At 50.1% G+C, this 23329-nt stretch overlaps 1 long non-coding RNA gene across 2 annotated transcripts in view; it reads left to right on the top strand.

The window, feature by feature from the left end:
* The window catches only part of LOC132359956 (uncharacterized), a 61146-nt gene that overhangs the window by 22587 nt on the left and 15230 nt on the right, over window positions 1–23329 (top strand). The window contains exon 1 of one of the 2 annotated variants that reach the window (XR_009500991.1): window positions 22584–22756. The exons of the other annotated variant lie outside the window; for it this stretch is intronic. This is a non-coding gene — a long non-coding RNA (uncharacterized LOC132359956). Of the gene's footprint in view, window positions 1–22583; window positions 22757–23329 lie in introns of those variants that run through there. 2 annotated transcript variants of the gene reach the window in all.

Raw genomic sequence — 23329 nt, 5'->3', positions numbered from 1 at the left:
GGAGGTTAATGGGCTAGATCACAGTTTGGGAACTGAGCAGAGCTAGGATTCTGAGACCAGCCTGACTCCTGGTCTGCCCCACACTGCTCCCTCCTGAGTGTGGCCAGAGCACCCCAGTTCTGTCCAATGAGATGACTCTTGCCTTCTCCCCTCAAATGGTTACATAAAATCTCTTCTGCTCCATAGGGGGCATTTGACTGAAACACTCAGCTGCCAAGGGCAGTTTTCTAGCCTTTTATCTGGGGAGATTCAGACTCCCCAGGGAAAAATACTCCCATGGGTGTTTGCTCTTGCTCTAACAATCCTCCCATTCACAACCTCCCCTCGCCATTCTAGGGTTAACCTTGAATTTACTCTAATTCATATATTTTTTAGCAAAGCAAATAATTTGCAAATTTTTATACCCTGCTCTCTGTTAATAGCTGATAGCTTGGATAACCCTCCTGGTGCGTCACGGTACCCTTGTTGAGAACAGCTGGTCCAGAACACAGATGAGAACTAGGAAGGAAGTTACGAAAGATCTAGGAGCTGCCAAAAAATAGCTTTTGAAAATCCCTACATTAAAGTTCCTGCATTTGGATCAGAGGAGAGGTCTTCAGTTTCCTAATCTGTAAAACAGGCATAATATCTCCTGCTGAGTATTGCTGTGAGGGTTAAGTATGGTAATCGGTTAAAATAATAGGTTTAAAAAAGCACTGTGATAGAGGGGAATGATACTCTGAGGATCTGGTTCGCCTCTCCTTCCTGGGCATACAGAAGACTACATTTCCCAGCACGCTTTGTGGCCAGGAGGGGGTCATGTGACTAGTTCTAGCCAATGGAATGTGAGTAGATGTGCCATGTGCCACTTCCAGGCCAAGGCATTCACAGGTATGTGAGCATGTGTGAATTCTCCACACTGTCTCTCACCCTACCACAGAGACTCTGGAGGCCACATGTTAGGATAGCAACATCACAGAGTGGTGGCATCTCTATCAGCCTGGGTTCCTGAGTGACTCTAGAGCAAAGGCACCTGCTAACCTACATCAGATATGTAACATCAGAGAGAAATAAAAGTTTGTTGTATTAAGTCCCTGAGATTCCAGGGATATTTGTTACTGCAGCATAATCTAGACTCTACCTGACTAATGCAAGTCCCTAACACAGGGCCTGGACAACTTATGCTTTTTCCTTGTCCCCACCCTTCATGTCTCAGATAGGCATAAGCCACATGCCAACATAGAAAGGACAGATATAGTAGAGAAAGAAAAGTCCTTTGTCCTAAGACAGAGGCTTCTGGAATTCTCAAGGGCTGTACATTCTGAAGTTCTAGGTTAAACAAGAAGAAAGTGTTCCTGGCTGATAACCAGTAACAGATCATTTTAACAAAACATCCTGAGAGGGTTCTATGGAGGTGATTGTCAAAATTGTCCAGTCAGATATACTTCCTAACTTCTCTTGTAGAGATTTGAGTGGACTCTTTGATTAGTTAGTCCACTGCCACCCGAAGGTGCTGTCCCAAGAACTACATAAGACCAAAGGCTTTGGGTCTTAGATAGTCAGAGCTGAATGTTTGCTTAGAGATTACTCCTGTGGGTGGGAAATAGGGTTTGTGAGGGTTAAATTTCATGTGTTCTCTTGGTTAGGCTGTGGTGCCCAGTTGTTTGATCAAACCCTAGTCTGGATGTTGCTGTGAAGGTATTTTGTAGACGTGATTAACATCCACAATCAGTTACCTTTAAGTAAAAGAGATTACCCTCAATAATGAGGTAATTGTGGGTGGGCCTCATCCACTTGGTTGAAAGTTTTAAGGGCCAAAAACTGAAGTTTCTCGGAAAGGAAGTAATTCTGCCTCAAGATTGTAATATGCAGCCCTGCCTGAGTTTCCAGCCTGCCAGCCTGCCCTATACATCTCACACTTGCCAGCACACACGATTGCACAGTTGCATTTTTCAAGTCAGTTCCTTAAAATAAATCTCTGTATATACCTATACCTATGTCTATATCTCCATCTCCATCAATATCTATATCTATATATTTGATTGGTTCTGTCTCTCCGGAAAACTCTGATACAGAACTCATCTCTCATACTAATCTGATTAGTAGTGGCTGCTTAAAAAGCTGTGTTAAGAAGGATTCTGAGACCATGTCTAGGTTCAGTGAGTAAGAATAAAGTGAATGCAAGCTCCTTCAGAGCAGAGAACATCTCAGTCTTGTAAATTATCTTATCTCCAGTGCCTAGGATACCATCTACTGCATAGGCGGTACCCTATGATGATAAGTACATTTGTTGAATGAATGAATGATCTTTTAGCAATGTTTGCCGTGGGCACAGCAATGGGAGAGCCTACCATCGCTGACTCATTTCACAGAAGAGGAAATTGAGGCCCCAACAGGACTCTGCTCAAGGTCACACAGCTAATTAAGAGGTGACATATTCAAGTGTCAAACATACGTCTTCTGACTTTCTTGCCCCAAACTCTTCATTGTCTACCTGATGAGGAATTTGAAGAGGAACAGAAAGATATCAGGAGAGGAGACTCTGACCCTTATTTGCCAAGAACATCTTTGAAGACAGACTTCTGGGGCTCCTGGCGGAGACAGAGTTTACTCCTCCTGCCTCCGAGCACTAAACTCTCTTCAGCCCAGAAGGCCTTCCCGGGCTGCGTCCTGCAGGTCAGTCTTATGCCCTGATCCGCTGCAGGTCCGTCCTAGGAGGACATTGCCGAGTGGCAGTGAGGGGCTCTGCACCGAGGGTCACAATGCCTGCATCCCCCCCGCCACTTGCTGCTTTGACCAAGCCTGGGGGCTGGGTCAGGGGCATCCAGCAGCCCCCTCTGGGCATGTTGCCTTTGTGGGGACTTTCTGGGTTGCAGTAATGGGGAGGGGACAGGCAATTGTCAGGGGAGCTCGACGGTGCCCAGGACCTACCTCGGGGCCTGGCAAGTAGTGGGGCTCCAGTGGAGGTTTGTCTAATGAGTGAAGGAATGTCCAAGGCAGCTGGAGATGGGAATCGAAGGCGGGCAGAGATACCCAGTGGCTGTCTCGAGCTGGCCAGGTTTCCCTTTTCCTGACAAGGCCTGGCTCCTCAGGGTCTCTGTGTTCATTCCATGCCTCACCTGGCTGGCCTAAGCAGCCTGGGCTGTTTTTATTTCCAGGGACAGGGCAGGCTTCCTTACCAGTGGATGGCTCCGTGTCCCACTCTCTCTGCCCCGGTGTCCCTGCTACACTGTGGGCCTGCGGAATGGCCGTAGTCCAGGGCCTGCCTGGGTTCGAATCCTGGCTCTGGGGCACCTGGGGCTGCTTGGCGAGCATTCTAAGCTTTCATATCTGCATCTCTAGAAGGAAGATGAGAATAATAACACTTGCTTTAGGAGGCGGTTTAAGGATTCAGTGAGTTAATATACGTAAAGCTCTGCAAAGAGGGGCTGCTATATTAACGTTTGCTACCATTCTGGCGGTGAGGTGGCTAAGGTGATGCCCACAGATAACTGCATGTTCACCACCGCCGTCTATGGCTCCCATGCGACCACCTGGTGAGGGAAGCAGACCAGGTATTAGCACCCATTTTTCACAGAACATTGAGAGGCTCAGAGAGGTTAAGTGACATGCTCCAGGTGAGCCAGATGGTAAGGCATGACATTTGGCCTCCAAATCCACTCCTTCTTCTACCCAGCAGGAGGGCATGTTCCCATTGGCTGGGAAGAAGGGTGGAGAGAGGTGTGACTGGGGCCTCCCACTCCTCTCAGGAGCACTAGGAATTCTGCTCTCAATCAGGGTTCTGAGAAGTTCTTCCAGGTAAATGAGAAGTGATGTTGATTTCTTTTTTTCTGGGAGAAGCTGGTCCAGCGTGTGAGTGTGTGTGTGTGTGTGTGTGTGTATGTGTGTGCACACAGGCATGCACATGTGTGATGGTGGTCGTGGGGAGGGGCTAGCCTTTGTTTCTGGCAGGGCTGTTCTCCCAGAGAGGCTTGAATGGCAGACAGCAGGGCAAGGGCCTCGCTTACCTGAGGACGACTGTAGGCCTTTTCAGGGTCTGTATCTGGGGGTGCTGCACCCCTGTGGGGTGGGGGGGTGGATCCTGGACCCCAACAGGTCCTGGCTCTTTGCATTGGCCAATTGCAAAGCCTGAAGCTGCTCCTTACAGCTGTTAGATGTATCCTGGGCTCGTGTCCCCAGTGTGTGCACAGGGCAGGCAAACCCATTTCAGTATTAGCTGAAGTCAAAGAGGATTAAAGAATGAAATCTGTGGTGGGGGAAAAAATAAGTTCATTAAATGCACTTCAGAACCAAATAGAAATGACTTCTGGATCCTCCGCTGGCTTTTGGATTATCTTTGCCTGGATTCCCATCTGCTTGTGTGGATTATCTGTATCTATGTGAACGGTGTGCGTGGTTCTGGAAGGACTGGGGTGTGGGACTCTGATGCCAGGCTTGGGTTTCCTGCCTGGGCAGGGCCCAGCCGCATGGGGAAGGGTCAGCCCCTGTTGGCAGCAGGAATGTGTCTGACACGTTTGGGTGGTGGGAGGGAAATCAGGGTCCTTTGATGAAGCTCCAGGTGTGGCAGCAGAGGGGACTGATTGGGAGGGAGGAGACATCTGTTCTGAAAGGCAGGCTGGGGAGAAGAGAAAGCGCTAATCAGGCCATGAAAGCTAAACTCCAGGCTGATGTTCACCAGGGGGGCAGGGTGGGGAGAGGAGGGCAGGAGAGGGAAAGGAGGCTATTCTCAGAGCAGAAGAAAACCCTGGCCACCACTGTGGGAATCTACTGGTGGCACAAAGAGTAATTTCTTGTTCTGTTGTTCGTTCATTCTCTTTTTTGCAAGTGTCTATTCATTTATGATAATGTGGCAGGCAATGTGTTAGGCACTGAAGATACAGGAGTGAACAAGAGAGACTGACATCTCTGCTCTCAAGGATGAGACGAGAAAATAGCTACTTTTGTGTTACAAATGATGGGTTCTTATCCTAAAGAGGACGCATGTGGGCACAGTGCAGGGCAAGTAACTCTGACCTGCCAGAGATAGTCAGAGAGGGAGGAAGTAATGTTTAAACTGAGACCTAAAGGATAATATGGATAGTAAAAATCATAACACAAGCTCCATGAGCACTTACTACATGTTCTAAACACTCTACATACATTTTCTCATTTAATTTCCACAACAATTCCATTGTTCCTTTTGCTTCTCAGATGAGAGAACAAAAGCAGAGGGAGGTAACTTGCCAAGGTCATGAACTAAGAAGTGAGGGATGCTGAAGGAGAGGGGAAGGTTGGGGAGAGGGCAGTAGGTCAGGGATATGGTGCTTCAAGACGAGGGAACAGCTTGTGCAAAATTGTGGAGGCGAAAAGGAACAGGGCTGGAGCAGAAAGTGTGGGGAGGAGTGTGGTGAGTAGAGAAGCTGAAGATTTCGACTGTTCCTACCTTGAAGGGATGACAGTCTAGGGGACGCAGGGGGTGGGGTGGAGGTAGGTATGTCCCAGAGATGAATCCCGCCTAGGGAGGACTGCAGCTTAGGAACATGGAGATGAGACATTCCTAGGCCTGGGCTGACTGTAAATGCTCTTGAGTCTGGGGACCTAGCCCAGACCTCCTGGGAAGGGGAGGACTTAGAGCTCCTGGGAGGATGAGGGAGGACCCCACTCCTCCAAGCAGAAGCATGCTGGGGGATCCTGAGCCAGGGGTCCCAGTGCTGTTGTATCACTAGAGGGGTCCTGCCACTTCTCTGTGCTCTGGAGAGTGAAAAACAATGGTCACACCCCTATCCTGGAATCTAAGCAGTCTGGGAGGGCTTAGAGCTTGGTTACTAAGAGCCTTGGGGTCAGAGAGGTCTGGGTTTAAGTCCAGGTTTCCCCATACATGAATTTATGATCTTAGGCACATAACCTAACCTCTCTGGGCAGATACTCCCTCATGTGAAACATGGGGATGTTAATGCTGTAGTAGAACTTGTGTGGCTGCCTTCCCAACCTCATTCACCATTCCTCCTTCCTAAGGACACTCCTGTTTTGTTCAAGCATTCGCCTCTCCCTGATGAAGCCCAGTTCAATAGGGGAAGCAGACCCCACCCCAGGGCTCGGCATGGGTGATCCTCATTAGAGCCATCAGACACAGCCATGGTTTCCAGTGATTGGTTAGGCGTCCAGGCTTAAGCCAATCATCACGTGGCAGTGGCCCAGACAGACTGCCGGAAACATCTCATTTTGGGGACTTTGGATTGATTCTCTCTCTCTTTCTTCTACTGGGTGGGAACAGGTAAGCCTCTTGTTCCTGTTGCCATGGGCAACCATCGCATGCCTATGAGAGAAGCCAGTCTGAGGATAAATCCCACACGTGGGGAAGAGCTGGGCTGAGGCAACCATAGAGAAATGGAGCCAGATCCACGATCAAATTATACCTGGAATCCACCCAGCCTCTAGTTCCCATTATGTGAAATAGGAAATTCCACATAGTTAAAACCAGGGTGAGTCTGTTTCCTGTTATTGCAGCCAAAGGAACGCAAATGTATTTTCCCAGGTCATTCATTTGTGTTTCCATGTATTAGGTCAACAAGTATTTATTGAGCATCTATGAAGAACCAGACAAGGCATCAGGCATGGGGGTGGCAGCATTTAATGAGGAGGGGCTCCCAATGGAACTCACTCACTAATTGGGAGAAGCGAATGGGAGATAAATAATGAAACAAGACAATATCAGTAACCGGGTATATGAAGACCACAAACCAGGGTGACGTGTGAAAGGTTGAGAGGGGTCCTGAGGCAGGGGGACCATCACCTCCAGAAAGAATGAGCAGAAGCGGGTCTTGGAGGAAGCGACGTTCAAGCTGAAAGTTGAATGAGAAGGAGCCAGCAGGAGCCCCATCATGGGAAGCCTTGGAGACCATGGTGAGGGGTTTGGATTTTATTCTGGGGACACGTAAAGCCTCAGCACGTTTGAACAGAGGAGTGGCATGCTCTGAATTGCATTGATAAGAGACTGTTACGGCTGCTATGGGGAGCGGGACCCCACCTGTGGGGAACAATAGGGGCAGGGGGACCAGGCAGGAGGCTCCTGTGGTAACTGATACGAGCAGCGGAGGAGGCAAGGGGTGGACGAAAAATCAGGCTGTATTTGGAGGCACAGCGCTGCACGTCCTGATGGATTGAATGTAGGAGGTGGGCAAAGAGATGAACTGAGTCCTGGGGGTTTGGGCCCAAGCAGAGGGGAGGATGGTGTTGCCCCTTACAGAGGTGAGGGAGCCGGTCTATTGTGAAGATATAAAGAGGCCACATCTGTGTGACAAGGCAGAAATGATTAACTGCTGCATGCCTGCAGTCCGTCAGGGTCTTCTGGCTGTGACTGTTCAGGTCTTCATAATCTCCACCTCTGAGGTGGGCTCCGCAGGGGCCAGACCAACTCCTTGGGCTTCTGTGATGTAGAATGAGAAGGAAGAGGGAGGGAGAAGGACCAGCTGTTCAGGGAGAGGGACTGGGAGGCATGGGGAGAAAAGAGGCACCAGGAATCCCTCCGGGGGTGAGGATGGTAAAGGAGAAGGTAAGAGTTGCTGCTGTGGGGTATGTAACCAGCTGATGGAAAATATAAACAAAGGACTTGAATTATTTTGAAGTTGAATAATTCTTTGGTTGCTGGCCTGGGTTCCTTTGGTCGTGACATTGCTGTGAGACTGGACCACGGAGGCTGCTATTTTATTAGGGTTACATACGTAAGCCAGCAGCAGATGATGACTTATTATCAGGGACTCTTCCCAACCTTGAAATGGGGAAAAGCATGGAACACTCTCCCTTGGAACCTGCACCTCCTTATCCTTGGTGGCAGGTGGAGTTCTGGGCTGACAGCCCCGAGGGGGGATCCATCCTGTTCTGCCTCACCCCACACCCCTGACTCCGCCACACTCCCTCGGCCCAGGAAATACTGAGAACCCATCCCCCTAACACACACACACGCACACACGCACACATGCACACACAGAGCAAACCTAGCCTTAGCTCTTCACGTATGTGAAGAGGTTGTCACCAGGAGACCACTCCTTTCCCTGTAGTTTGATTAAGACTAGGACCCCAGAGCAATGTTGGGGATGGTGTTGGGACAGGAAGGCAGCCTTGGAGTGTGTGTTTGATGGGCCTGGCTGGGATTCGGGTGAGGCAAGCGAGGCATCCGGGGTCTAAAACGTAAGCAGGCACTCACTCTCAAGTGCTCAAAACTGGGAGTGAGTGCCTCCCTAAGTTTTGCATCCCGGCTGTCCCACTTGCCCCGCCATAGTCCCAGCCCTGTTAATGGGAGAAGAGAGTTGCAATGAAATGGGCTCGTATTGTGTCTCTACTTGTTTTTCTCCACCTGACCTGGGGGAAGACATACGTCTCTCAGAACTGTGGTTTTGTTCATATGCAGAATGGGCATGCTGATGCCTACGTCACAGGGTCCCTGTAATAGGTACTAACCATTACTGCTTACCTTTGACCCTTCTTGGAGGTAACGGGCAGCGATGAAGAAATATGTGAGGTTGGAATTGTTTTCCTATTTTGCAGATGGAGAAACTGAGGCACAGAGAGGTTAACTGGCTGGCCCAGGTATATGCAGCCTGGAAATGGCACAGTTGGGCCTTGAACCCCCACTCTTAGCAACTATCATGTGAAACTTCTCTCACTGAGGCAGAGATAAAGAGAACTGAGTCTGAGGGGTTATGCCATGCAGAAGGGGGCTTTGGAGGTGGTGAGAGAGGGGCCCCTAGCAAGAGATCCATGATTTTGTCAGTGTCTCTTTGAGGAGGCCTCTCTTCCCTAAGGTGGGCTGGGATATTTGTTTTAAATGTAGGTTGTATTTTTATTCAGGTGTGGTGAGACGAACAGATCAGGAGATGACTGCCATTGAAAAGATAGCTCTCCAGAAGAGGGGGGCATGTCCTTCAGGGCCACACGGGGAAGCACCAGGGCCAGTCAGGAGGCAGAAAGGGCAAGGTGAAAGCATGGACAAGAGCCTTTGTTGTGGTCTTTGCAGGAAGGAATGGGTGAGGCAGGCTAAGCAGCTGTAGGATTGACCAGTTTGAATAATTTCAGTGGACTCTGGGCTGTAAGGAACGCCTCTCATTGCCTGGTACCTGGCCCTGGGTGATTGGGGCAGGCGGTAACCTGTGAGGCTCCACGAAGGAGGTGGCTGGGGGGGGTACAAGCTTGGATTGGTTGGTTTGCATATGAAAAGCTCACTTGAAGAAGGGGACTCTTTGCTATCTCTAGGAATCAGCTTGCTCTGGGAGGACCTGTCTCTCTCCTGCCAGCAAGGCCCGCAAGATGTCAAAGCATCAAGAAAATAAAACTAGAGTAAGTAATAAAATATAGTTAACATAAATTACAGTAATAAAATAGAGTTAATATAGTTTCTCACCTGGGAAGCGCTTGCTCGGCTGGAGAGTTTGAGAAGGAAAGAAGAAAAATGTTTGTGATCTAGAAACACCTGCCAAACAAGGCACTTAACGGTTCCCACGCGTTAATTAGGCTGAGCATTGTCGGGAGGGGAGGGAACAGCAGCAGCGGAGGCAGCCAGGGAAACAGAGGCACAAAGAGGCCCCAAGGCAGCTGGTCTGGCTGGTCATGGCTTTGCCACCCACTCACAGTGTGACCCTGGCTATCAGTTTATGCTTCCTAAACTTGAGATTCAGGCTAACTTTGGAGTCATGTTTCTCCAGAACACCCGAGTTCAATTTTTATCTTTGCCGCTTATTAGCTTGGTGACCTTGAGCAAGTTGCTAAACCTCTCTGTGCCTCAATGTCCTCATCTATAAAATGGGGATAATGATAGTCATCAATCTCATAGGAATTATAATGATCACATAACACATACAAGTCATTTCATATATATATGGGCCTAAAACCCATAGTAGACACACACAGAGGTTGGTGGTTGTCATTCGTGATGGTGCAAATGACTATCGACTGAATTGGTATCCGCGGTTGCACCACCCAATAGGGGGTCTGGTGAGAATTAAATGTAACACATTCAACCAGGCATAGAGGGAGCACTCAATGCATGGTAACTGACATGACTGTTAGCATCTTTTACTTTATAGTTATTGTTGCTGTAGCAATAATGAAAGTGGTTTCCCTTCCCTCTGTCTTCCATGATGTTGGTGGCTAGTAGGTGCTGCCATCTTCCCTCTAAAAATCCAAACAATTCAGAAAGAAAAACAATCCCCTGGAGTCCCACCACCCAGAAGAGGAGGCCGCCATTCCAGACTTTCTCATTTGCCCCTTCCCCTGCCCAGTTTTACACAAATTAAATCAAGTGAAACATTCTATTTTGCTATTGGCTTCTCTCATTCAGTATCAGTGGGTACACCCCGCATTATCCTTTTCGATGGCAGTGCTTCTTGGCTGCATTGTCATTTATTTCATCTACCTGATCAACAGATGTGATGCTGTTTCTTTTTTTTTTTTTTTTAACCACTGTAAACAATGCTCATGAAATATTTTGCACATAACGCTTTTGCTGACAAGTTTGACATTGCTTCTTAGGAGTAGAAATCCTGCGTCAGGGCAAGTGGGGAGGGATAAAATCAGGAATTTGGCATTAACAGATACACACTACTATATATAAAATAGATAAACAACAAGGACCTACTGTATAGCACAGGGAACAATATTCAATATCTTGTAATACCCATAATGGAAAAGAATCTGAAAAAGAATATATATGTAAATGAATCACTTTGCTGTACACCTGAAACTAACACAACATTGTAAATCAACTATACTTGAATTAAAAGTTAAACAAAAGAAATCCTGGATTATTTTGGCCTATTAATTAATTCATTCATTCATTCAAGACATACCGAGAGCCTGTGACATGCCAAGCACTACCCCAGGCACTGGAGTCATAGCTGCGAAAAAGCAGGCCAAGGCAGTAGTAGGTAACAGACAATAAACAAAGTAAATGATCTATAGCATTTTACACGGGCAAATTTGTCCTTCAGAAAGTTGGTGCCAATTTACACGTCTACCAGCAGTGAGAGAGGACACCATTTTCCCCTGAAGTCTTACCAGAGCTATACAATGTTAACTTCCCCCTACAACTCTGGGAGCTAAAAGAATAAGAAATCCTTGTTGACTTTGTTTAATGACTAAGGCTTATTGAGCATTTACTTATGTGTCAGTTACATGCCATTTTAAAGCTGTCATTTAATGAATACTGAACCCATGGAAGGCACTGGTCTATGGTGGTAAGTACTATTATTACCCCTATTTTACAGATAAGGAAACTGAGGCACAAGATGACATGGCCAGACAGCATTGGGCAGGGATTTGAACCCAGGGCTCTCTGGTAGGAGGTAGAAGGAGCTTCAGTGTTAGACCTTGAACTAGATGTATCTATGGGGACATCCAGATGGAGAGGTTGGCTCTTGACAAAACCACTGCCTTCCTGGAATACTGGGATTTCTTCAACCCACCAGGAGGTTCTGGGAAACTCGTGATATTATCAAACTTTTTGAAATGATCAAAAAGGGCTGAGGGCTTTACACCGTGGGGCAGGACAAAAATGATTCAAGTGGGAGGCGGAAACATTACCTAACTGTGCACACGTCCCCTGCTCACAGGGGAGAACCCTACAACTGTCAGCCTGGTGCCCCCTGGGCCCCTTTTCTAAAGAGGAAGAATTCTTTCTTGCTGGGAAATAAGATGTGGAGGGGTGGAGTGGAGGAAGTGGGTCCATGTGGGGAAATAGATTTGAGGAGAAGCCAAGTGGGAGACCAAAAGTGTTCTTAATAAGGTTGGGGACTAAATTTGGGATCACCTTGAATATACTTTGAGAGACTTCAGTAAAGAATACAATTACTTTTAATTATCTCTGGCTGCTAAAGTGAGTTTTTGGAGTCAACATGGCTTAGGGATTAGGCCAGAGAAATAATAGGAATAATGACCATAGTAATTATAACAGCTCTCATTTATTGAGGGTTTTTAAGCACATGGACACTGGGACCAGACTGCCTTGGGCTGAATCTTATTTCTGTCACTTACCTGTGGTACATCAGTTTCCTCAACTAGGAAACAGAGATGATAATAATATTCTTCTGATTGTCTACTGCTGTGTAACAAACCACCTCCGAATTCCATGGCATAGAATACCCACCATTTTATTATGCTTATGGTTTCTTAGGTCAGGAATTTAGATAGGGCGGAGAGGGGATGGCTTGTCTCTGTGTTCTCAGACATGAGTGGCTGGGGCTGGACTCCTCTGGGACTGCTGACCAGAGCACCACGTGGCCTCTCCATGTGTTAATAGCTTGAGCTCCCTCACAGCACGGTGGCCTCAGAGCAGTTAGACTTCACACATGGATATTCAGGGTTCCAAGACGAACATTCACACCAACAAGGCAGAAGCTGCTTTGGCTTTGCTGATCTACCTCTTAAAGTCACATGGCCTCACTTTCCACTGTATTCTATTAGTTGAAGTAGTTCCAAGCCCACCCAGACTCAAGGGGTGGGGGGCGGCGGAGGACATAGCCCATGCCTCTTGATGGGCTGAATGTCAAAGAATTTGTGGTCATGTATTATAACGGTCACAAGTACTTACCTTAACAGAGCCGTTCTGAGGATTAAATTAATTCGTTAATAGATGGAAAGCACTTGGAATAGGACCTGGCATGTATTAAGTGCTCTGAAAATGCTAGCCATGGCGGTGAGTATCCTTCTTCTGATCGTTAGACACCCTAGTCCACATGGAGGCGGAGGTAGGCTCAAGGTCAAGTGCTGGGTGGCGAATCTGTCCTGTTTCCTTTAGCCTGAAGGTCTTAGTGCCCAATGATTCCTTCTAGATGCTCCCATTTGTACCCACCCTTTGTGTCTTTTCTGCCTCCTTCCCTTCACTCCCCTTTCCCCAGCCCTGAGGCAAAGATGCTCTGGGAGCCATTCCTGGCTAATGCAGTCAATTCCAGGCCCGACCTCAGATCTGCAGGGGTGTAGCTACTAATTTAGCATCATTAAAAACCAGCCAATAGTAGCAACTCCTCAAGCAGGTGAATGGCGCCGCTCCAATTCTAGCACATGAAGCTTTGTCCTTGCAGGCTGCTCTTGGAGGTGGACCTCAGTCATTTGCCTTGGGACTCCCTAGCCTCTGGGAGGACGGAGGGCTGGGACCCTGGCCTGAGCCTGGGTCTGGGCAGGGCTGATTCCTACCCTGGGCCTCCCAGCCGGGCAACCCAGGCTTCTGACCATGTATGACGGAGGGGACCATGTATCCTGCTACTCAGTTACGAGGGAGCCTGGACTTTGCATCTGAATCTCAGCTCTACAGCTTGTGAGCTGGGTGACCGGGGACAGTTTTGTACCTCCCCTAAGCCTCAGTTTCCCCAGCTGTGAATGGGAGGGCACAATGCTTGCCTGGGGTGCTTGCTAAAAATGTACATTCCTGGTTCCCACCCTGTACCAACTGAATCAGCCTCCTCTTGCCCCAAAGATGGGTAAAGAAACTCGGCAGTGAGAGGGTGGGCCAATGATCAGCTCCTTAAGCCTCAGTCTCACCTGTGTGTGGGAGGTGTGCGTATGTCAGTACCCACCATGGGGTGGTTGTGAGAATTATTAAAAAAATATACAGAAGTTCATAGCCCAGTGCCAGGCACACAGTGAATGCTCTATACATACTAGCTGTATCTAATATTATTGACATTAAGAGGAAACTGGGTGGGTTCCAGGAAGGAAGGGACCTTTCTGGTGGGTGGCGGCCTGGGGAAGAAGGAGCAGGGACCAGGATCTAGATGAAAGGTGTGATGGGGCTGTGGCAGGACTGGAAACTCAGGGGGCAGGAGCCCACGGGAGGAGGGGGTCCTCTTTTCCTATAAATCTCAGTTCAAGTCATTTGAGAGCTTGAATATCAGCTGCTGCTTAGCTATGTGACAGGGTAGGTCCCCTCTTTTCTCGGGACCTCACCTCATTTGTGCGGCCACATGGCTGACCTCATAGTGGTTCCATCATCTTAAATCTCGAGCAGGACTTAGTCCTTCGTTACCAAACGCCAGTTTGTGTGACCAATGCACAGTGAGGCCAAACAATGCCGAACTGTTGGAGTTTGGAGCAGAGAAATGTTTATTGCAGCACCGAGCAAGGAGAACAGGTGGCTCGTGCCCCCCAAAACCCTGAACTCCCCAAAGGGTTTCAGCACAGCATTTTTTAAAGCCCAGGTGAGGCAGGGGGTGTCACAGGGTATGTGATCGGATCGTGCACAGTTCTCTGATTGGTTGATGGTGAGGTAACAGGGCGGTGTCACAGGGGTTAACATTATCAGTCCTTAGGCTCCAGGAGGGCTGGGAGCTATGTGTTCATGGTCAACAAGTGGTGAACATCTTCCATTTGGATGGAGATTTTCACATCTGTAAAGCAGCTCAGGAAATGTGCATCAGATACAATTAATATTATCTAGGTCCTTCAGAGAGGAGCTAAAGCAGAGGATATGGGGGAGAGGTCTGCCCCAGGAAGGCCCCATAGGGGCCCTTACACCTCCACAAGATCCCCACCTGCTCCCCAGTCCGGACTGGAGTCCTGGTCAAGGCCTCTGCTGCCTGCCCTCCCCTTGACGTAGAGCAGGATGGTGAAGATTTGGAGTGTGATGGCTTTGGGGTGAACCTAGTTCTGCTACTTCTTAAGCTGTGTGACCTCAGGCAACTTACTTTGCCTCTCTGAGCCTTTGTCTTGTTGATGATCAAATGGGATCATCATTTCTGGCCTCCCAGCTCCTCAGGCTGCTGTGGGGCCCATCAGACAATGGATTTGGACACACTTAGCAAACTGTCAAGCCCTTAGGATGAGGTTGCGTAACAGAGACCTACCCATTAAACAGATGGGCAAGGTGAGGTGTCGTGTAGCAGAGGCCACTCAACACACTGACAATGAGCAGAAGACTTGCCTCCCCCCAGCCTCCAAGCTGCTCCTCCGCCCTCCTTTGTCCTGAACTCCAAGCCCCTGGAAGCCCCTGACAGCAGGGTGGGGTCCAAGTTCCTAGGCCGGCTCTCCTGGTTCTACCCTTGGATCCTGACACCCAGCACCCCCAGGAATCCTCACCTGGCAGGTGGGGTCGAGGAGAGGCATGAATGATCTCCCAAGAGCCCTGGACAGTGGCCACAGAGGCCAGTGAGTAGTGGGGATACAGCCATCTAAAGAGCTCCTTATGAGCTCAGAGCAGACTTTACTAGAATGAGAAGTGTAAACATTGTGGAGCGTGACCAACTTGTCCCAGTTTGCCTGGGGCTCTCCTAGGTTTGAAACAGAATGTCCTGCACCCTGGGAAAACCAGAACTGTTGGTCACCCTAACATCAGAGCACTTTGGGTAAAAGCCAGCCTCTGGAGCCAGACCCCTGGCTTTGAGTCCCAGCGCTGCTACTTGCTATGTGATTTAGGCACATTATTTACTTTCTCTGTGCTTCGGTGTCCTTATCTGTAAGACGGGGGTAACGCACCCCACCTCGTGCAGACCTGTGCACTTGGCTAGATCACGCATGTAGAATATTTAGCACAGGGCCTGGCGTCCAGCAGCTGCTGTGAAACATCAGCCATTGTCATCCTTTCAAGTTCCCTTCCCCCAGGGGGAGACGATGAGGTGTGGGCTCACTCACCACGCCCAGCACCCACAGGGTGCAGGCCCTGCTAGCGGGGGGCCCAGAGATGTGGATGCCCTGGTCCCATCTGCAGCAGGGAGCTGAGAGTTGTGTGAATAATGACCACAGCTAGAAATCAATACAGGTCAGGTCGGGGTTTAAAAACAGGCTTGATAGTTGAGTCATTCACTTAGAACTGAATGGTATGTAAATTATTCCTCAATAAAGCTCTTAAAAGAAAATCGAAATCAAAACCAATAAACAAAGGCTCTGTTGGCTTTTCAGAGTAAGAAACACTTGTTACAGCCAGGGACATGGTGATCATGGAAGTCTTCCAGGAAGGGGCGGCATTTGAATTGGCCCTCCAGGAACAGGGAGAATATGGACACTGGAGGTGATGGGAGGCAGGGACCCTGGGCAGTGGGCCTGGTGTGAAAAGCCTGGGTTGATATCCACATTCTGCTATTCTCAAGCGGTGTGACCTGGGGCAAACGGCTTTACATCTGAGCCCCAACTTCCCTCATCTGTAAACTAGGAAGGGTCTGTGGGGAGTGCCCAGAACAGGCCCACAGAGCACCTGACACACAGGAGACAGTTTTTCAGGAACAAGATAGGCAGAGCCAGGGTGGGGCGTGGTGGTGGTATGTGGAAGGTCCTCCATTCAGTCAATAAACAGTCACGGAACCCTTGCTGTGTGTAGGAGTCGCTATGGCTCGTGGAGCTTAAGTTCGAACGGGTGCTCCCCAAAGAGGACCAAATGGAGATGTGCAAGCAGCTCGGACTGGCTGGAGCCAGGGGTGTATGGGGGGGGGGGGGATAAAGGGAATGATGTTAGGGAGAAATTGGGGTTTAGTGGAGGCCTTGCTAGGTAGCTTTGATTTCTCTGCTTGCACTGGGGAAGCGGTGAAGTCTGGTGTAGAGAAAGATTTGTAATCAGCTCACGGTTGACTCCCTCCCTCCCTCCCTTCCTTCCTTCCTTTCCTCCCTCCCTCCTCTCCCCCTCCCTCCCTCCTCTCTCCCTCCCTCCCTCCTCTCTCCCTCCCTCCTTCTCCTTCCCTCTGTCTTTCCTTCCTTCCTGACATGCTACTGTGCTGGCCCTACAGTTGCCGGACACAGTCTGTCTTCACGACACCCCCTCCTAACAGGGAAGGCAGACTTTAATCAAACCACCCCTGAAAAAAAAGTGAAATTTGTGAAATCACAGCTCTCGATTAGCAGTAAGAGGAGAGGGGTCCGGTGCTATGAGACTGATGAGAGAATAGGTCTAACCTTGTCAAGAGGGTCAGGGAAACTTCTGGCAGACACCACCGCTGGGTGAGAGCTGAAGGATGAACATGAGCTACAGATCAAAGGAGGTGGGGCAAAGGGCTCCAGGCAGTGGGCACAGCGTGGGCAAAGGCTCTGTGGCAGGATGGTCATGGTGAACACGAGGGTCGAGGGTCCGGTAAATGACGGGGAACAGGGTGGGAGGAGTCAGATGATTCGGGCTCTTGGGGACCACGCTTGGGGGTTTTCTTTGATCCTGAGGGTACTGGGAAATCTTGGAGGATTTAAGGGGAAGGATGACATGATCAGATGTGTTTGTGAAGATCATTAACATGGTGGGGAGAACAGAGAAGAGGGCGCCAGAGCGGAAGCAGGATGTCTTAGCTTGGGATCCTAGCAAGCAGAGCCAAGACAAGGACTTGGGGGCAGGTAGTTTATGGGGAGTGATCTCTGGGAACAGGAGTGATGGATGAACCAAGGATGAGACAGGGCTTATTGGGACACTGCTCTCGGCCACAGGGGCTCCATTCAGCTGGGACCTCCTGAGCGCAAGGCCTCCCAGAATTGCCCACCCACCTCAGATAGGAGGCTGGGACATCATCCATCAGGGGTGCTGATGTTCCCACACTTCTGAGCTGGGCATGGGCATGAGCACAGCACCCGCCCCTCCCTCCCCTCCCTGCAACATCAGAGGAGCCCTGGGGCCGGCAGGGAAAACAATGATGGCGCACACCTGAGACCAGACTATGTCAGAGGGCAGGGAATCACATCTCACAGGAACCGTCCACTCCAACCACAGGTGAAATCAGAGAGGCTGAGAGGATGAGGCAAGAGGCCAGAAGTATCTGATACCTGTGAGGAGGCTACGGGTGTCATCCAGGTGAGAGAGGAAGGCGGTGCGGGCTAGGGTGGTGGGAGCAGGACATGGAGGGAAGTGAGTGCATTCCAGAAATGCTCAGGAGTTAAACCAACAGGTCACGGTGATGGATTTGGTTGAGGGTGGTACCCTTCATTAAGAAAGAGGACCTGGGGGAAGACAGGTATGAAGGTAGGGAGGATAGGGGATGGGTGGGCGATCCTTTGAGTTGGAGGTGCCTTTGAGATAGCCCAGAGAAGGTGTTGAGAAAGCAGCTGAATACATGGATGGGAGCTCTGGGGAGAGGTCCAGGCTGCAGCCATAGATGTGTGAGTCATCGGAGTCTAGGTAGTAATTGAAGTCATTGGTGAGCATGGATCACCTGGAGAGAGGACAGAGAGGAAGGAGCCTCCCAAGGGCGTAAAGAGTCAGAGACACCCTCCCCACATCCACCTGCAGCCCCTACCTCCTGGACCACCCCGTGCCTGCCTCCCAGGAGGGAGTGACATTTCAGCACGTGTGATGCTAATTGAATTTAATTGTCTCCTCCAAGTTGCCTAAAACCTTTTCAAAGTCCCCTGAAATTAGGGAACATCGATAGATAACACCACTCCTCGGGGTTTGAATCTGTGTCCTCCCCGAGAACAGTGATTAATTTTTTACAAGCTAATCATATCTCTTAGGCAGGCTGTCAGCAGAGGACCCGTCATCTCTCATCAATAATGAAGCGATCCCAGCTCTGCGTCTCCCACAGCCTCCTGCATAATTCACCAGGAGGACTTCAAACAAAGAAGCCCAGGGGCTGGGTCCTCTTAATCGGTGTCCGCTGCAATTATTCACAGGGGCTGGGAGGGGCGGGGAGGGTGGGAGGGAAGGGCAGGGGATATAAAAGCTGATTGATGAGTCCACATCGAGCTCCCGTTTTCAACACGCTCTCACCTGTCTCGCCAACTGTCTTCTCCACCCAGCTGGGCGCCCTCCTCCGAATACCTCATCTGTAGCCCTGTCACTGTTCCCGGCCCTTCCCCTTGCCCTCGTTTCCTCCTGTCTGTGACACTACCTCACATCATCTTTTGGCCAGACTCTGACCTTGGACCCCACAGCCAACGTCCCATGAGATGCTATGGGCCTATTTGACAGATGAGTAAACTGAGGCCCAAAGAAGGGAAGCAACTTGCTCGGGGTCACAGAGTAAGTCAATGGCTGTACAAGCTAGACCTACAGTTTGGGGTCTTCTGGACCTGTGCTCTGTGCCCCCAAACCTCAGGCCAGGTGAGTGGATGAGCCGCCCCCATCCCTGCCCTGGTAGTGTGTCTGTACTTAGATGCTAAGGAGGAATCTGTCACTTTCTTCCCCATCGACCCCAGCTCAGGCCTCTCCCTGGGGGATGCACTGCCCTGTGTGCACAGCTGGCCCTGACATCTGTCACCCTTTGTGGTCCGTCTCTGGGGTCAAAGATCAGAAGCAAACAGTGGCCAGAGACAGAGTGGCTGGGAGGAAGTGAAGAGAGGGCAGAAACAGAAAGAAATTGCTTGTGCTGTCTCCTCCCTGGCACCACTGAACAGGACTTTGCCCACTGGCCAATCGGACAGATTGCAGAAATAAGGGGAAGGCCTGATGCTGGAAAATATCCCCATGTGAACGTGATTTCTTGCATCTAAGCCTTGAGCAAATGCCCCATAAATACCTATAGCTAAGAAGCCATCCAGGGACAAGAATGGTCTTCTGAACCCTGCTTAACAGGCTGGCTGGAAGGCAGAACTGTGAGTCCCATGCTCTTCCTGTGTCATCTCTGTCCTGGGAAGGAGGACCCCTTCCTCCCTCGAGTCGGATCCCTCTCTCAAGGCATGGCTCGGGTGATTGAGTGGGTCCTGGGGGCTCCCCGGTTCTCTATGGTTGAGCCCCAAATCTGGGTCTCTGGCCTGACCTTGTGTCAAAGCAGTGGCCGGGTCTGCTCCCTGGAGACCCAACTCAACATGTCAAAAAACTTCATCCATCATTTTCTCAGCTCCCTCCCACCCCTCTATCCCTTTGTCCCATTTCTGGGTCATCGCTGGGGTGAACCGATCAACCTGGCTGGCTCAAGACAAGAGAGTTTCCAGAGACTTTATTTTCAAACCAGGAGAGTACCGAGCAAACCAGGATGAGTTGGTTACCCGAGCATCCTTTTCTTCCAGGCACCCAGACTGCAAAGTTCAGTGTCAGAGAGAAGCAGGGCTGGGGCTGGGAGGGGAGCAGTATCCTCCCTGGGTTTGCAGGCCAGCTCCACCTCCCCTGTCCTGGTGACCTTAGGTATGGTTCCTAACGCCTCTGGGCCACAGCCAACTCACCTGAAACATGAGTAATGGTCATAAACCCAACAAGATTGCTTTGAGGAGAGAATGAGATCGTGTATGAAATTGATGCAGCACAGCACCCGGCATGCAGCAAGTGCATGTCCACGGTCACTCCCTTCTCTTCCCGCCCACCACGTTATCTGTTCCAAATCCTGCCTGCAAAACACATTACCCGTTTCCCAGCTTGGAATTCAAGGCCTTCAACAGCCTGGCCCCAGCTGACGTTTGCACCCTCCAGTGCCCGTCTCCTGTAGGTGCCACCTAGGGTCAGTCTTGCTGGACAACTGCCCATTCCCTGACCCCTGACTCACATTCTCCAGCTGTTCCCTTCCCTGCTTCCCTCCCCTGTCCACCCCCAAGGTCCATTACAAGGGCTGCCTTTTCTAAGAGGCTGTCCCTGATTTCACCCCCAGGGTATGAAATCTGTATCTCCTCGAAATCCCCACAGTGTGTAGTCTGTGCCTGTCTTAGGGCTGGGACTTTCTGAGTGTAGAGTAATTAATAACTGTTGCTAATACTTGTTAAGTTCTTTCTATGCACCAGATACTGGTCCCAGTTCTTTGATTCATACTAACTCCCTCATTAATCCCCAGATCCAAGATCCTATGAAGTGGATACTATTATTAGACCCATTTTAGATCCAGAAAAACAGAAGCCCAGAGAGGTCAAGTCACTTGCCAAAGGTCACACAGGAGCTGAATGGCAAAGCCTGGAGAAGTGGTTAGATCTGGGAATCAGCTAGACTTGGGTTCAACTTCTCCCCCATGAGTGACTCCACAGGCCCCTCACCTCCCTGAGTCCCTCTGAATTTCCCCCTTTAGAAATGAGGATCCTAAAACCTACCTCATAAGGTCTTGGGAGGATGAAATGGTTCCTTCTCTGCCTGGCACATAGTAGGTACTCAATAAAATGGCCCCTGTTGCTATTAGCTTAACCTGAGTGGTAGGTTTTTCTTTGCTTTCACCTCAATGACTATTTCCTGGGCCCCTTGCTCAGAGGACCTGGGGGGTGTGACTCAACACAGAGTCTGGTCTTCTTGAGGCTCCAGAACCAGGCAGGCAGGGGACTGAGTCCTGGCTACAGGATTTCCCAGCTGTGTGTGTGACCTAGACAAGGTCAGCCTGGCCGGGCTGGAGGTTAACATCTGCACTCCCGCCAGGGCCAGGAAAGGCGATGAAGGAAGGTGAGGTGTCAACTCGTGTGCATCACTGCGGGCCCTGTCCCCTGTCCCCCCTGGTTCCAGGGGGTGTCCGCAGCGCCCCTCAGATTAAATGGGGGCCCGAGGTGGCCCAGCGCAGCGGGAGCGAGGGGACACGGTGACTTTATGGCTACTCAGTTCCATGGTTCCAGGCAGACGCTGCATTTGCATTTAAATGGAGGTTTGGAAGTCTGTAAATCTCCATTTCCCAACCGAAAAGGCCTAATGGTTGTTTAATCATGTTTAGATGAACCCCCCGGAGCACTGAGGGTTGGTGCATCTTAAATCCACGCCGCAGAGACAAAGATCAAATGAGGGGCGTGCAGGCAGAGGGTTCTTCCCTCATTGTCCGGTGGTTGGGCCAGCACTGCCTGGGAGGCTTGGGGACTGTTCAGTACTCTCCCGGGACCTGGGTAGGCCTCTGACCCCCACCCCTTCCAGGAAGGCCTCTGGGATTGCTCAGAAGTAGCTGTCACTCAAAACTCCTGCAGTCTTCCCTTTACACTGCAAAGTGGAGAAGCAGTGGCAGAGAGTTGGCTTCAGAGAGACCTGGATTGGCAGCCTGATCTGCCCCTGATTTACTGTGACCAAGAGCAGATCACTCAACTGTTCCGGGCGTCCCCGTTCGTATCTAGAACCTGAAGGGCATATACTTCCAAATCATTCATGTGAAGTAGGTGGCACACAGTAGGGGCTTTCAAATGATAGTTAATATAACTCCAAATTGCCCTTAAACTTGAGAAAGAATTGGCCTTTGGGGGTCTGCTTCATGGCTATAATTCTCAGACTTCGTGGTGAGTTACTGGAGGGTGGTGGGGTTTGTCTAAACTGCTGTCCCCACCCCGTTCTGATTCAAACCCCAGGAGTTGTGAGAAAGGGGGTTTTACAGTAAGAGTTAATGACGCGCATTTGGCCACTTCCGCATCCTCTGAAGTGCACCAGCTGCAGTGACTTACCCTACCACGCGTAAGTGAATTCAGGTGGCACCCTACTGTGTGTGTGTGAATTCAGGTGGTACCCCATGTGAGGGGCTGTGTGCTGAGTGCTCAAAAGAATACCTGATGTTTCTGTGGCCCCTGACACCGCACAAAGCCCTGTACTGTTAACAGGACATGGCCACATCCACAATCTCGTGAGATCCTTGTAAGAACCTCATGACACATATGCCACTATCCCCTCATTGTGGATGAAGATCCAGGCTCAGAGAGGGAGAGCTGCTTTCTCGAGATCCCACAGCTTTGGAAGCAGAGCTCAGGCCGTGAAGGCTTTACCGCCCACTACAGGGTTGTTAACTGCGTCCTGTGCCGCCTCTCACAGGTGCTAGACGGAGCATTTCCTGGTCTGTGTTTGGAGGCTCTGCCAGGGGCAAGGTGCATTCCTGACCTGGCGGGATCCCAGGCTTTGGGACAGGGCAGGTGACCTTTTCAAGGTGGCATTTCCAGCCTTCCCTGTCCCCTGGAATTCAGGCCAGGCCTGCCAACAACAACCAGGTCAGTAGGAAAGTCTCCAGTTTCAGAGAAGATATTCAGACGCTTGCCGCAGAAAGAGGTAAAGCTTGGCCTTGGGGTCTGGCCCTGCCACCTGCCCTGTCCTCGTAGCCCAGAAAGGGCTGGGGGAGGATGCTGGAGGTGGGGTGGGGTGGGGTGTGAGTGAACACAGAGCTTTTATCACCTTCCTCCCATTGCTTCCACCCCACACCTCCCAGAACCTGCCTCATTAAACACACTGGGAACTCTCTGCCTGCAGACCTTCGCCCCAGTTTCCAGCTCAGGTCAGGCCCACCTCTTTGAAGGAGCTTTCCCTGGCGAAATTCATTTCCTTCTCCTGTGATTTCACAGTGCTTTATTTGTTCCTATTTCTCCTACCTGGAGCTCCCAGGGGAGGGGGGAGGGAAAGTTCTGCAGGTGAGCTCCAGGGCTCCCACCCCCAGTTCTAAATTTGGGGATTTGACATCAGCTTTTTTTTCTTTTTTTTTTAAAGACTATTTTCTTTTTTTTTTTTAGAGCAGTTTTTCAGTTCACAGGAAAACTGAAGGGAAGGTACATAGATTTCCTACACTTTCCCTGCTCGACACACACAGTCTTCCCCACCAGAGTGGTACATTTTTTATAATTTATGAAC

This window comes from Balaenoptera ricei, chromosome 1 (genome assembly GCF_028023285.1).
Source record: "Balaenoptera ricei isolate mBalRic1 chromosome 1, mBalRic1.hap2, whole genome shotgun sequence".
Taxonomy (NCBI): Eukaryota; Metazoa; Chordata; class Mammalia; order Artiodactyla; family Balaenopteridae; genus Balaenoptera; species Balaenoptera ricei.
This window is presented reverse-complemented; position numbering and strand designations above follow the sequence as displayed.